This window comes from Crocuta crocuta, unplaced genomic scaffold (assembly GCF_008692635.1).
Source record: "Crocuta crocuta isolate KB4526 unplaced genomic scaffold, BGI_CrCroc_1.0 scaffold71, whole genome shotgun sequence".
Taxonomy (NCBI): domain Eukaryota; kingdom Metazoa; phylum Chordata; class Mammalia; order Carnivora; family Hyaenidae; genus Crocuta; species Crocuta crocuta.
Window position 1 is genome coordinate 614,040 of NW_027527548.1, and position 15,906 is coordinate 629,945.

Here is a 15,906-nt window from a genome sequence, read left to right on the forward strand (position 1 = left end):
AAGGTCAGAAGTTTAGAGGTTTTCAATATCAACTTCAAAATAACGCAGGCTTTATATGTTAAATATTACACACATGCAAAAATATATTCTTATTAAACAGGTTTTGGAAACAAAGACAGAATCATAAGAAAGTAATTACTCTAAGAGTTTGGCATATGATAGGGCCATTTATAACAGGGGTATAAACTGGACTATTTGCACAGCAGTTCACTTTTTAGATTGCTGAGCTGATAAGGGGGGCCAATTATATTTCTTTCTTTCTTTTTTTTTTTTTAAGTGTGTGTTTATTTTTGTGATAGAGAGATAGAGAGCAGGCAGGGGAAGGTCAGAGAAAGGGAGACAGAGAATTCCAAGCAGGCTGGGTGTTATCAGCACAGAGCCCGATGCAGGGCTCAAACTCTCAAACTGGGACATCACGATCTGAGCCGAAATCAGGAGTCGAACTCAACTGACTGAGCCATCCAGGTGCCCGGGCCAATTATATTTCTTAATCAAGTTACAAAATTAAGTACTATAAGAGCTATGTTATTAACAATGTGATAAACTTTTTATCTCTGTATTTTCCAAACCTAATAAAACTGCCATTTTTATGAACCCTGACTGTAAACAATTACTAAAAACTTATCTCCATCCATTTTCATCAAGAGCAGAAAAACAGTGACTGAAGTCACGCAGTTTTAGGTAGCTTGTTGCTCATGTCAAAGACGGAGTTTACAACTTTAATAGTTTTCTCTACATACTCTGAAAGACTCATCTAAAGCAAACCAGTTTAAATTTCAGTTTTTGACTTTAATAATAAAAACAGAACTATCAGGAATTTTTTTTTAATGTTTATTAAGAGAGAGAGCTAGAGAGAGCAGGGGAGGGGAGAAAGAGAACCACAAGCAGGCTCCATGCTATCAGCACGGATTTACATGGAGCTCAGGGCAATCTCACGAACCATAAGATCATGACCTAAGCCAATGTAAACAGTGGGACATTTAATCAACTGAGCAACCCTGACACACCACTAGGAATTTTCTTTTAAAAGCATTCCGTTATCGGGGCACCTGGGTGACTCAGACAGTTAGGCATCCAACTTCAGCTCAGGGCATGATCTCATGGTTCATGGGATTGAGCCCCACGTCAGGCTTTGCGCTGACAGCTCGGAATCTGAAGCCTCCTTCAGATTCTGTGTCTTTGCTCTCTCTCTGCCACTCCCCCAACTCCTGCTCTCTCAAAAATAAACATTTTTTAAAAAGGAAAAAGCATCCCTGTATAGTATAGGACCTATACTCAAAAAAGCTACTTCTTGGGGGCACCTGGGTGGCTCAGTTGGTTAAGGGTCTTACTCTTGATTTCGGTTCAGCTCATGATCTCATGGTTTGTGAGTTCAAGCCCTGTGTAGGGCTCTATGCTGACAGTGCAGAGCCTGCTTGGGATTTTCTCTCTCCCTGCCCCCACTCCCACTTGAGCCCTTTCAGTCCCCACCTCAAAAATAAAAAAAAACATTAAAAAGTTACTTTTTAAAGTAAATTGCTGTTTGATCAACATTAAAATATTTAAACTTTTAAATTATAAATGTATTAACATTCTCCTACATATCATATAATTATCTCTACAGTTTAACTATAATACCACTAAAGTATAGAACATTAAAAAGGAGGGGAGGGGAGGACTGAGTATGGTCAGATTATCTAAAATAACTTAGTTTTCCCATTTGTAAACACAGCACTTTGTTAGCCCTAAAACAGCAGATCCACCAAAATTATGGCTTTCATGGTAATTTATTTGATGTTATAAGCTTAAGAGCAAAATTCCTGGATGTACTGCTATCATATACTCGTAAGCATCTCACAAACATATGTAATGGACGAATTAAAAAGTGCAGATAGGTCTGTGTATGAACTCTGAATTAATTTTTAAGAAAGTCTTTAACACAAATTTTCTTGACATGAAAATGATACAGTACTGGAATTAACATTAGCCCTATAATTAGAAGTTGACTACTATAACAAAGACAGAATAAGGCTTTAGAAAACCTGGAGGTAACTTCAATTAACATGTTATTTTTGAAACCCAGGAATGCTTGGCATAGAGAGCAAACCTTCTGAGGTCAGTGCCATTAGAAAAATAGTATTTTTCCATAAAATTCCTTCATGGCAGCACAGAGGTCTTACCCTCGGTACATCAGGTATATTCTTTTCACAGCTTCATAGGGATAGAATTCACATCCCATACACTCACAGTATCCAATTCAATGCCTTTTTTACATATATTCCAGAGTTGTACGACCATCACTACAATCAATCTTAGACCATTTTCATTACCCCAGAAAGGCAGCCCAGTACCCCTTAGCTGCTCAACCCCCCCCCCATTTTCTCCCACCTCAGGGTACCTCTGCCCCACGCTCACCCCAGACAACCACTAATCTACTTCCTATCTCTAAGGATTCATATATTTAGGACAATTCATACAAATGGAATCATAAAATATCTAGTCTTTTATGAGTGGATTCTTTCACTATGCAGAATCCTTTCAAATTTATCCATGCTGTAGCATACATCAGTTCATTTATTTTTATTTGTGAATATTTAATTGTATGGAAATACAACTGTATTTATCCATTCATCAGCTGATGGACATTAAGGTTGTTTCCACTTTTTGGCTATTATGAATAATGTTACTATGAACATTTATATATAAGTTTTTATGTGATCACCCATATTCTTAAATGAGAAATGATGAGTGCTGATATGTGAAAACAGATTTTTGATGCTATATGCAAAGAAGCCTCCAAAATTTGCTAGTAAACAGGAAAGAAGCCAAGATCTTTAAAAACAGTAAAAATGGGGCAGTTCAGTTGGAGCATCTGACTCCTCCTAATTTGGGCTTAGGTCATGATCCCAGGGTTGTTGGATCGAGCCCTGTGTCAGGTTCTATGCAGAGCATGGATCCTGCTTAAGATTCTCTCTCCCCCTCTTTCCCCACCCCCACTCATACTCTCTCTTTCTCGCTAAAATAAAAATAAAAATAAAATAAAAGCAAAACTGGGAACTGAGGGATTTTTATTATGATTAGTATGGTAAGCGCCTTAATGGAAAAAGCAGACAACAAGCAAGCAGAGATGATGAGTAATGTAAGCAGAGAGATGGAAACGCTGAGAAAGTAAATGGGAATATTAGAAATCAAAAAACTAACAGAAATAGATGCCTCTGATGGGCTCATCAGTTGAATGGACACAGCTAAAGAAAAAAATAAAATCAATGAGCTTGGAGACCAATACAAACTTTCAAAACTGAAATGCAAAGAGAAAAAAAGAAGAAGAAGAGAAAATAGTGACTTAAAGGAGACCAGTGGCTGCCAGCTATCAGTGGAGTGGACTGACTTGCACAGAGGGACAAAAGAGCTTTAGGGAAGGGTTTTGTATGATGATGGTAGTAATGGTTATATTTGTCAAAACTCAGCAAATTATAATTTTAAGGTTGGTGAATTTTATTGTATGTAAACTATACTTTAAAAAGGTTATCCTTTAAACTCAAATACTTAAAGTTATGTAAGGAAAATAGTGCATGTTGCTAATTGTGTGGTGAGTAATAAATGACTGGCATAAGATAAAATAAGTTAGCTAATTAAAGAGGGCTATTTCAGTAAGAAAACTTACATTTTCTAAAGTAGCTCTACACAAAAAGCCAATTTATTACATCAGCAGTTAAAATCAAGTTTATGTTTAAAACCTTTAATGCAATAAAAATATTCTTGCAACAAAATACACAAAAATGTTCACTGAAATTTCATTCATACGTCAAAAACCAGGACATTCTAAGGACCATTAATCCCATTTTTGAAAAATAAAGCCAGGCCTGGGTGGCTCAGTCTGTTAAGCATTGGCTTAAGGTCATGATCTCACGGTTCGTGGGTTCAAGCCCCGCATTCAGCTCTGTGCTGGCAGCTAGCTCAGAGCCTGGAGCCTGTCTTCGGATTCTGTGTCTACCTCTTTCTCTGAGCCTCCCCTGCTCACACTGTCTCTTTCTGTCTCTCTCTCTCTCAGAAATAAATAAAACATTAAAAAATAATAAAGGCATACCAAAAAAATACAATATAGTAGTAGCACAAATAAATTATGCACAACATGGTTGAATTTTAACTTTTGAATCAAAAGTTTTTCAAAAAGCAAGTACATTACCTTTTTTTTTTTTTAACTAAAAATAAAAACTAAACATGGCTCATAAACACACACTTGTGGTTTGTTTCTTTTTTTTTTTTTTTTAAAGTTTTTACAAAGCAAGTGAATTACGATAGCTGTTACTTCTGGGACAGAAGCAGAAAGATGAGTAAGTCAGAACACATACGGGGAGCAGGTATACCTAACAACCTTAAGCCAGTTCTTCAGGTCAAGTAGTAGGTTCTTAGGTGTTTTTCGAAGTACACTTCATAACACATAAAATATATACTCCTATTTATATAAAATATTATATAATTTTAATGGTAAATTTAAAAACACCAATATTGAGTTAAGAATGTTAAGTTTGGGGCGCCTGGGTGGCTTAGTCGGTTAAGCGTCCGACTTTCGCTTAGGTCATGATCTCGCGGTTCGCGGGTTCGAGCCCCGCGTCGGGCTCTGTGCTGACTGCCAGCTCAGACGCTGGGGCCTGCTTCAGTCTGTGACCCCCTCTCTCTCTGACCCTCCCCTGCTCATGCTGTCTCTCTCTCTCCCCTAAGAAATAAATAAAAACATTTAAAAAAAAAAAAGAAGAAGAAGAATGTTAAGTTTAAGGGCACCTGGGTGGCTCAGTTGGTTGAGGATTCAACTTTGTTTTTTTTTTTAATGTTTGTTTATTTTTGAGAGAGACAGAAAGCAAGTGGGGGGAGGAGCAAAGAGAGGGAGACTCAGAATCCGAAGCAAGCTCCAGGCTCTGAGCTGTCAACACAGAGCCCAGTGTGAGGCTCGAACCCACGAGCCATGAGATCATGACCTGAGCCGAAGTTGGACACTTAACCGACCGAGCGCCCAGTGTCCAACTTTAGATATTGGTTCAGGTCGTTATCTCGCAGTCTTGATATTGAGCCCCACAATGGGTTCTACACTGAGTGTGGAGCCTTCTTAAAATTCTTTCTCTGTCTCTCTCTTTTTCAAAATGAATAAACAAACATTTAAAACTAGACTAGTAAAATAAAACAAAATAAAAATGGTTAAGTTAATCTTAAGTGAATATACACTTAATCTAACGTTTGAGCTAGATACTGTGTGGAGAGCATTCCACTTATTACTCTCATTTCATCCCTACTGCAGCCCTCTGATATGCAGAACAGATAAAAGTAAGAGTTCAATTTTATCTCTCTTTTACATGAGAAAACAGATTATGTGAAATAAAATAACTCTCCCAAGGTCATACATCTAGTAAGTGATGGAACTAGAAATTAAATCCAGGTCTTTCTAACGCCAGAACCCAAGCTCTTAACCATTCCAACTAAAAACTAAACAAATCATTTACTCCTTTTTTCATGAAATAGGAGTATAACTGTACTGTCTATAGCTGCTCAAACAACTGCCTTTCAATAGAACTGGCCCAGTATAAGTTTCAGTAAAAAGTTAGTTTTCTGGACACGTTAACTAAAAATTCCTCCTAGTCTTTAAAAAAAAAAAGAGAACAGTGAAGAATGATGGCCGTTCCCAGGTCATCAACAGTGACTGGAGATTCCTGACTCAGCCCTGTACATCTCCTTTAAAACAGTTTTAAGTATCTTCACCTTACCAATATTTTTATTTAAGTAATCAGCATGCATTTATAGTGAGTGGTGGAGGCACAGGAGCATAACTAAAAGGCTCTGTTATGAGGAACTAGATACATCAATCACAGAAACTTAAGCTGGAAAGAAGCTATGATGTTCTATGAAACAAGCAAATTGATCCTTACGTAAGGAAACTGGTATCAAGTTGAGACTACTAGTTTCCATACAAAAAGAAAAATCAACTCTGACAGAATTTTTTTTTTTTTTTTTTTAACATTTATGAGTCACATGCTCTACCAACTGAGCCATCCAGGTACCCCCTAAATTGTATGGTTTTTAAATAATAGCTACTTTACAAGATGTCCATGAGCTGGAATCATTTTAATTACAAGGTGTAATAAAAGCAGAATTTATCATTACAACAGTTATCTTTAAACTTTAGTAATTCAATTTTGAACTAAACAGAAGGATAGAGATACAGTCCTTAGAATTTAAAATGCCAATCATACGCTACTAATACTTTAATATCAAAACTCTTTAGAAGGCTATTATAAACCTAGAAACTAGAATGTTAGTAACATGAGACATAAAGGCACTTAATTATCCTGACCTTGGCAATGTTTTCATTCCTTTATCCAATTACACAGTGCTCTCATTTTAATTAAGATGACACAAAAATTGGTTTGAGAAATTTTCATGAAGTGAAAGAGACTGGTAAGAGACTTCAAAGAGTTAATTTCCAAGACCATGTATGATATCATTGCCTGAAAGTCCAAAAACTCATACTTTTCAAACTTCTGTGGTTCAAGATGAACTGCTGTTGAATAACCATACACATATGTCAGGGCAGAGGCTGCTGTTAGCACAGAACTGAAATGGGGCTCAAACTCATAAACAGTGAGATCATGACCTGAGCCAAAATCAAGTGTTGGATGCTTACCTGATTGAGCTACCCAGGCGCCCCTCCATTACCTTTCCTTAAGGCCCTTTCTACAGTAGATCGTAAGAACAAGAGGAGACCTTGAAAATGACAGAAAAACTGAACCTAAAAGAAAAAAATCTTTGAAGAAAAATGGACAGAGCCTTAAGTATACTAAGAAATATCACGGGGCGCCTGGGTGGCTCAGTTAGTTGAGCATCTGACTCCAGCTCAAGTCATGATCTTGCCATTCATGAGTTTGAGCCCCACATTGCGCTCTGGGCTGACAGCTCAGAGCCTAGAGCCTAGAGACTGCTTCGGATTCGGTGTCTCCCTCCCCCCCCCCCCCTGACTCTTCCCTCCTCATCCTCCCTCCGCCTCTCAAAAATAAACATAAAAAGAAAAAAAAAATATATATATATATATATATCTCAAATGGTCTAACAAACATGTAATTGGAGTCACAGAAGTCAGAATGAAGAACAAAAAAATACATGAAGTAATAATGGCCCAAACTACCCCACCCAACTTTTTCAAAACACTAGTTTACACACTGAAGGAGATCAAAGAATCCAAAAAAAAAAGAAAGAAAAAGAAAAAGAAAACTAGACCAGAGTATATTATAGTCAAACTATTTAAAAACAGAAAATCTTAAAAGCAGCCACAGAGGGGAAAAGATCACACATACAAGAAACAAGGATAAAAGTCACCTTTCCAGAAGCAACAACAAAACAATGGAACCACATCTGTAAAGTGCTGCACTACTTTCCTGGGGGACCACCTCCCCAGGAGAACAGTCCCGCCCGCACTAAGGACTTGCTCCATCCCTCCAGGGAAGAGGAACAGGTGCAGCACAGGAAGCACCCGGTGCACAGCCCCAACTCCTACTTCCTGGAAGTGAAGTGCCCAGGATGCCGTAAAACCCCCACCACCCACAGCCACAGTAGTCCTGTGTGTTGGCTGCCCCACTGTCCTATGCCAGCCTTACAGAAGGATGCAACTTCAGACAGAAGCAGCGCTTAACAGCACCCTGAATCAAGATGACTAGGAAATCACTCCAATAAACATATTTTAGATAGGTAGGTAGATAAGATAGGTAGGTAAGTAGGTAGGTGGGTGGGTGGATGGATAGATAAAAAAGATACAAGCACTGAAATAAGAAACTGTCAATCCACAATTTTACATCCAGTGAACAGTCTTTTTTCAAAATTAATATGAAATTAAAACATTTCCAGATAAAAGTTGAGACAATTATCTACAAACACTGCAGTAAATAAAAGGGTATCTATCCTTTGGGTTAAGGGAAAAGGACAGCAGATGAAAACTCACATAAAGATGAATGAAGAGCATCAGTGTCTCTTGCCAAATGGGTGGTTCTGTTTCCTTCTGAGATTTGCTCTTAAGTCTAAGATTCTCATGGGAAAGACAATACAAAGTAGTTTGAAATCTTGATATTTTAGGAAACAGACTCTGGATAATGGACTAGTGAGCTAAGGTAACTTACACAATTTTACAAATGTACTAGAAGACTAATTTAAAATGTGTAGATCTCTATACACCTAACAGAGATGACTTCTTTAGAGCAGACTACAGAAAAGGATTAATAAGCAAAACAGAATTACATAGGACTGAACGAACTAGTGAAGAAGTTTAACTGAAGTTTGATTTGGAATATTATTACTTAATGTTTGCTAATGGCTTAATGAAAAAGTCCCTTTTTCTTTTTCATCTATCTCTAGCCTTCCATTTAACAAATTACTCTTACCCAAACTGAAAACACTTTTTTCCCCCAATGTTTGTTTATTTTTGAGAGAGAGAGAGAGACAGAGCACAAGTAAGGGAGGGGCAGAGAGAGAGGGAGACACAGAATGGGAGGCAGGCTCCAGGATCCGAGCTGTGAGCACAGAGCCTGATGCAGGGCTTGAACCCATGAACCATGAGATGGTGACCTGAGCCGAAATCAGAAACTTAACCAACTGAGCCACTCAGGCACCCCTAAACTGAAAACACTTTAAAGTGGCCCCTGATTCTATCTCCTCAAATTTCTGAAGTATACATGTGCACATGCACGTATGGTCATGTATAAAAAAGTAAAAACTCTACTTTTCATGCCAATAATGTTCACTGCAAAGGTTTAGTAAAAATTGGTCAACTGATTTACCAGGGTAATTGGACAACTGAGGCCATTATCTTGAAAGTCATAACTGAAAGAATCATTCTCATTTAATCAGGCATGAAAAGCCCACCATTAACAAACAAAGACTGCAATTTGCAGAAGTCAATGCATCTGAGCCTGGTACCTATTCCTGGTTTTTAAGAACCAAGGCGGAAAGGTTATGTTCACAGGAAAAAGACTCAGTAACTCGAGGGAACCTGGAAAAGAGACGACTTCACTCAAGTGTACTTATGAGAGTTTGTCTGAATTGGTTTCGCAGTCTCAAGATACAAGAACAAATAAAAGAAAAACTTGGAAAGAGCAATCCTATATTCCTCAGGAAAACTTCCAGACAGAAATTAATCCTCTAGCCTCATAAGTTGCTCAATAAAATATGCACAGGGGCACCTGGCTGGCTCAGTTGGTAGAACATGCAACTCTTGCTCTCAGGGTCATGAGTTCAAGTCCCACATTAGACGTAGAGCTTATCTTTAAAAAAAAAAAAATGCTCAAAGATATTTTTATGGTTAACAAATACATATTTTTGCACCTATGCTAAAAAATAAAGAATACATTATAACTCAGCCAAAATTATGAAAAGAACCTTTTTTTAATGAACTCAAGAATCAACTATGGGACTTTTGCTTTAATCCGAGAGAGTAACAAACTCTATCCGACTGTGAACAAAACAAACAAGAACAAATTATATTCAGATATCAGAGAACGGGCAGTGAAAAACTGCTGTCCCAGAGATGAGGGAAACATCTAGAGGAGAAAGGGGCAACTACTAGTTCCCAGGCTTTATTGCCAGAAAGCAATTTCCACATCACAGCCCAGAATGAGGAACCCAAAAAGAGCTCAGCAATCTTGAACTGACAAGGCGATGACCAGAACTCAGGATGTCCCAGCTACCCAAATTCTGCAGGGCAGTTTCTCAGAGTGACTGAAAAATTGTAGGGACTGAGAAACTGACTCTGAAATCTGTATCAAAATGCCAAAGCCCTGGATTAGCCAAAGCAATCATAACCAGAAAGAAGTTGAAAGGTTCATATTACTTATTTTCAAACCTTACTATAAACGCTATAGTAATCGGGACAATGAAGGTGGGCATAAGGATTATTCATGGAAGAGAAAAAAGACCAGAACAAGATCCTGATGTATACAGTCAGTTGATTAAGTTACCAAGACAATACAATGGAAAAGGGTGAATTTTTCCAAAAGCTGGCTCTGGAACAGAAAAACTGATCTTCAATCCTTTCTTCACATTATACACAAAAATTAAATCAAAATGAATCACAGACCTATATATAAAGCTAAAGCTAAAAGTATAAAACTTCTACAAGAAAACAGAAGAGAAGATCTTCATAACCTATGGGTAGGCAAAGATCTCTTAATACCTAAAAAAGCACTAACCATAAAGGAAAAATCTGATAAACTGTACTTGAAAATTCAAAATGCCTGTACTTCCAAAAACATTAAGAAAATAAAAAGAAAGGACCAAAAGCAGATGAAATTACTCTTAAAAAGTATCTGGAAAAAACCTGTAGCCGGAATATATATTTTTTTAACTCCTACAATAGGAAAACAAACTGCCCAATTAAAAAAAAATGGGCAAAACATTTAAATAGACACTTCATAAAAGACAAACAAGCGGTTAGTGAGAAACTATTCTCAGTATCATTACACATTATGGAAATACAAATTAAAACCACAATGGAATAATACCACTACCATCCCACTGAAATGGTTGAAATTTAAGAAGTGACAATACCAAATAGGAACCATACAAATCTAACTTCTACCTTGCAGGTGCTATATAAAGGGGTATAGTCACTTCAGCAAACAGTTTCACAGTTTCATGTAAAGGTAAGCATATACTTAACTAGAATTTAAATTAAATTGAAACAACAACAACAACAAAAAACCCAAATAAATAAAAGCTACATCTTCTGACTAATTAGAATTTAAATAAAAAATTGAGGGCTGCTTGGGTGGCTCAGTGGGTTGAGCGACTCTTGATTTCAGTTCAGGTCATGATTTCAGGGTCATGGGATCAAGCGATGCATTTGGTTCAGTGCTGGGTGTGGAGCCTGCCTGAGATTCTCTCTCCCTCTGTCCCTCCCCTGCTTATACTTGTGCCCCCAAAATGCTGAAACAAAAGTAAATCAATAGATAAGATAAGCATACACTTGACATCAGACCCTGCAATTACACTCCTAGGTATTCACTCAAGTGGAAGAAAAAAGGTACACAGAGACTTGTACTTGAATGTTCACAGCAGCTTTATTTATCATTAATAGCCAAAAACCAGAACCTAAAAGTTGTGGTATATTCCCACAATGAAATATTACTCAGCAATTAAAAGAAATTACTGATGCGTGCAATAATGTGGATACACCTAAACAACGTATTTATTATGCTGAGTGAAAGCACTTTTACAGGTGACTATGGGGAAACACGACAGGCTCTCAACACACTGCTAGTGGGAATCCAAAATGGTGTGACCCTTACGGAGCATGACATCTAACAAAAACTGCATACACATTTACCTTCCACCCAGCAGTCTCCTCTAGGAACTTACCATGAAGGCACACTCCCAAAATAAATGTATATTCACAAAGTTACTCACTGTGGCATTATCTTAATCACAAAATACTGGAAACAACCTAAGAACCTATACATAAGATGCTGCTGAATTAACTAGGCAATATGCATGTAATGGCAACTACGTAAAAAAAAAAAGATGAGACAGGGGCTGGGGCAGGGCAGAAGAATCACTCAAGAATACGGAGTTTCATTCTAGGAAGACGAAAAATGTTCTGGAGGTGAATGGCGGTGATGGTCACATAACAATGTGAATGTATTTAATGCATTATATGGCTATTTTAAGTTTTATATGTATTTTGCCACTTTTTAAAGTAAGCTTTAGGCCCAACATGGAGCTTGAACTCACAATGTTCAGATCAGGAGTTGCACTGGTGGCCTGGGTGGTGAGTTGGTTAAGCAGCCAACTCTTGATTTCAGCTCAGTTGATGATCTCACAGTGTGGAATCGAGCCCCGTGTCAGGCTGTCAGGGCTCTGAGCTGACAATGGGGAGCCTGCTTAGGATTCTCTCTCTCCCTCTCTCTCTCTGCCCCTCCCCTGCATGTGTGCACACGTTCCCTTGCTCAAAATAAATGAACTTTACAAAAAGAAAAAAAAGAGATGCATGCTCCACCAACTAAATCAGCCAGGCCTCCCTAAATTTTATCACAACTTTTAAAAATGAATGGGAAAGATGCCTTTGATGTGATATGACGTATTTCCAGAAGATATTAATAAATAAAAACAGCAAAGTACACAGAATTCTGTGTCTGTGTGGATTCCCAATGTGTATGCCTATTAAATTTTATTTTCTCCTGCTTAAAAAACAAAACAAAAAAAAACAGCAAAGTACAAAACAGTATATACAACATGCTACAATTTTTGTGTAACCAAAAAGAAAACAATAACATGTATCTGCTGTGATTATCAAAATGCTAAACTCAAAATAGTGAGGTTGGTTACCTATGAGAAATGAAGGAAACAGGATGGGAAAAATACAGAAATGTATCTTTTGTATAATTTTAACTTCTGAAACCATGTTCGTTTTCTACAAATTCAAAAATTAATCCAATCAGGAGCTCCTGGGTGGCTCATCAACTAAGCATCCGGACTCTTGATCTCAGCATTGTAAGTTAAAGCCCACATTGGGCTCTGCACTGAGCGTGAAGCCTACTGACTGATTGATTGACTGACTGATTGATAGACAGAAGATAAATAAAAGTAAAAAAATAAAAATCAAAAAACAATCAGAATGAGAATGAGCATTAACAAAACCCTGAAATTCAAATAAATAAAAGAACCTGATTTCATTTCAAATAAATACCATCATTTCCTTATGCAGAAAGAAAAAAGCAGGGAGGAAAAGTAGGGAGGGGAGGGAAGGGAAGGGAAAAGAAGGAAGGGAGAGAGGCCTGATTCCAGCAATTTAAGAATATATTATTCATTTATTTATTCTCAGCCTTGGGCAGGATGGTTATGGGCAAGTCAAGAACTACATAAAATTGCCCAGTTACCTGAAGTAAGTTTGTTTGCTGTGGTGAGGTAGGCAAAGTAATTCTGAAATTATTTTAGACGTAGTATACAGGACAGAACGAATGAGTAAATGCACTGACAATGTTGGAAGCCAAGGTTCTCATGGCATAAAAAGGGACATAAAAATGTGAAGAGATAAGTGCAAAGAAAGAACCCTGTAGACAGGGAGTAAAGCTGGACATACTGATATAAAGTCACCGTTTCTAAGCCATGTACATGCCTGTCACCGTGAATGTGTTTATGTGCACGTATGTTTATGTATGCATGTGTGTATAAGCATGCATATTTTACCAGCTCTGTCCACTGAAAGGGTCAAGAAGAGAAGACAACCCGCAAGCAGTGAGGCCACCACCCCTCACCTCGCGAGATCCTCTCTAATGCTATTCCCCACAAGGACACAGAGACTGATTAAAAGAGTTCCACTTCCAAACCTAGGACAACGGGAGCACCAAAATAACTAGGTAATGGATTTACCAATTCAAAACCTAGGAATCCATGGGTCCAAACTGATACACAGGGCTCGTGATTACACATTAACGTCAAGGGCTGACTGGTGGTAGGAAGGGAATGCTGGAACCATCAGAGTGAAAAATCAGATCAGATACGAATCATCAATGAACGCTAAATCTAGGGCAAACTGTGATGAGACACATACACGCACTGTCTCCGCATAAAATGCTTACTGCTTCCAAAAGAAGGAAAATAACCTATACAGTGGAGAAACCTGGCAACACCTTGGCCAAGTCATCGATATTAATGTCAGAATAAGGGCCAAAGACAACACGCGCCTCCAGAAGCTGTGTGTCTTTCTCAGGACGTCGCACCGCCCACACGGTGCTCCAGCCAAGAGTGCACAACCTCAGTCTCGTCACAAGCAACTTCAGACAAACATCAAAAATTAAAAGGGGGAAGGGTTGTGTTCTTCAAAAATGTCCATGTCATAAAGACAAAGAAAGGCTATGGAAATATTCCAGGAAAAAGGAATAACTAAGTGCAGCACCTGACCCCAGATTGGATTCTGTACAGGAAGCAAGGGAAATGCTGTTAACAGGCTTTATTAGGTCAACTGACCAAACTGGAAGACAGACCATACGTGTGTGTCTGTGTCCATTTACGAAGTTGATACGTGTACAATAGTTATATAGTAGAATGACCCTATTCTTAGGAAATACAGAGGTATTAGCAGAAAGCAGCTTTATATGTAACTTCCTCTCAAACAGTTCAGAAAAGAACTCTGCATGAGTAGAGAGAGGAAAGGAATGAGAGCACATACAGATGCAAATAATAAACAAGTGGGTGCATGTGGCTAGAGGATACTTATATATTCTTTTATAATTCAATTGCCAATGTGCAGAAGTAACAAAAATAACTTCTAAATAAAAGATGTTTTTAAAACATTTTTTAATGTTTTTTTAATTTATTTTTGAGACAGAGAGAGACAAGGAGACATAGAATCTGAAGCAGGCTCCAGGCTCTGAGCTCTCAGCACACAGCCTGACGCGGGACTCGAACCCACGAACATGAGATCAAGACTGAGCCGAAGTCGGAGGCTTAACCATCTGAGCCACCCAGGAGCCCCTAAAAGGGTTTTTTTTTTTTTTTAAATAAAGAGATAGTTATCTACTATATTCAGAATATAATGCGTATATATCATAATTAATTCAAGGATTTTTTGGGCAAATAGCAAGAATGGAGACTGGAAACTTAGATAGATTCCCACCTTTCAAATGTCAGCAAAGGGAGTTTGTACTTTTTTTCTGTAAGCCAAAGAATGGCAGTACAAAACTTAAAGCATAGCAGAGACTTAATTAAAAAGGGCATACTTAAGGAAATTTTGTAAGCAAAATTTCAAGTGCTAGAAACAGTAGATAAGAGGGGCTATAAAGAGATATTTGAATAAAGGTAAGCATGAAATTATAGGGTCTTAGCCTAGGAAGCTAAGATATTAGCAGAAAGAGGTACAAATACAGGAAACATGAAAATAGAACATCAGATATATCACCTGTTTACTAAATTACTGAATGTATGTGGGGCGGGGGGGAATCCAAAGAGGACTCAGATTTCAAGCGGAGCACAGCTAACCAAAAGAATAGGGTATTACTAACAAAAAGAAATTTAATTAGCTAAGCAAAGTATAACTGCTTTCCTGGCTGTCAGACAACTTTTTCTATTCTCATTGCTCCTATTCTGGTGCAAGAGGAGTGAGGAAAAGAGTTATTATATGCCAGTGCATGCAAACTGGGGAAACCAGTCTTCACAAGGTGAAATATTAAAAAAAAAAAAAAAAGTGGAATTTATTCAGATTTTGAATAAACACCATTAAACTATACACACATAAGGAAAAGTGAGTGGGAGGGTAGTGTCTCAAATTAAACTATAACATATAGTTCCTTCCTCCCCTAAAAGTTATGTTTATACATATACACACGTTTATGAATATACATATATATTTGCTCATTTAAAGAACAGTCAACTCATACTATCATTAAAGGTAAAAACATGAAAAATATAACACAAGTTTAAGATTAAATAATCAATGGAAGGAAATGGGTCAGTATCTTCAGAAGATAAAGACAGAAAAGTACAAAGGATCGAATCAAAGTAAAACTGATTACCTGGCTAACCAGTCAAATGACGTTCAAGTAGGAGCTTATTTTTATTGGTCTGTGACTCCACTGTTCAGCAAGTATTTTGATCCTGAGAACAAAAAAAAAAGGAGGAGGGGATGTTGAATTTTATCGCCCTTTCTTAATGTAAGTAGTAGTATTAGTCACAACAAATTAACCTTTCCCATCATTCCCTTCTCTGGACATATGATAGAAATAAAAACAGAACATGCAATCAAGTACCAGGCCTCTTCCTAGGAATCTGAGGTGACGCCTTATTTTGCCATATAATGCTACTTCTGCTTATGAAGTCAGGTACGGCATATACAGTATACGGTGTCACAGTTTGTAAACATGAGTAACGCAAAACAGGTTGAGGAAACCAACTCCAAGTCCT

The 15,906-nt window shown here is 37.7% G+C and overlaps 1 protein-coding gene across 9 annotated transcripts in view; it reads right to left on the reverse strand.

The window, feature by feature from the left end:
- NCOA3 (nuclear receptor coactivator 3) overlaps positions 1-15,603 on the reverse strand; it is a 65,215-nt gene extending 49,612 nt beyond the window's left edge. For 8 of the 9 annotated variants that reach the window (XM_077766002.1, XM_077765984.1, XM_077765965.1 and 5 more), the window contains exon 1: positions 15,519-15,602. The gene's annotated coding sequence lies outside the window, so the exon portion shown is untranslated. Of the gene's footprint in view, positions 1-15,518 lie in introns of all 9 variants that reach the window. The other variant, XM_077765939.1, reaches the window with a different exon arrangement.
- Between the last annotated feature and the right edge of the window lie 303 nt (positions 15,604-15,906).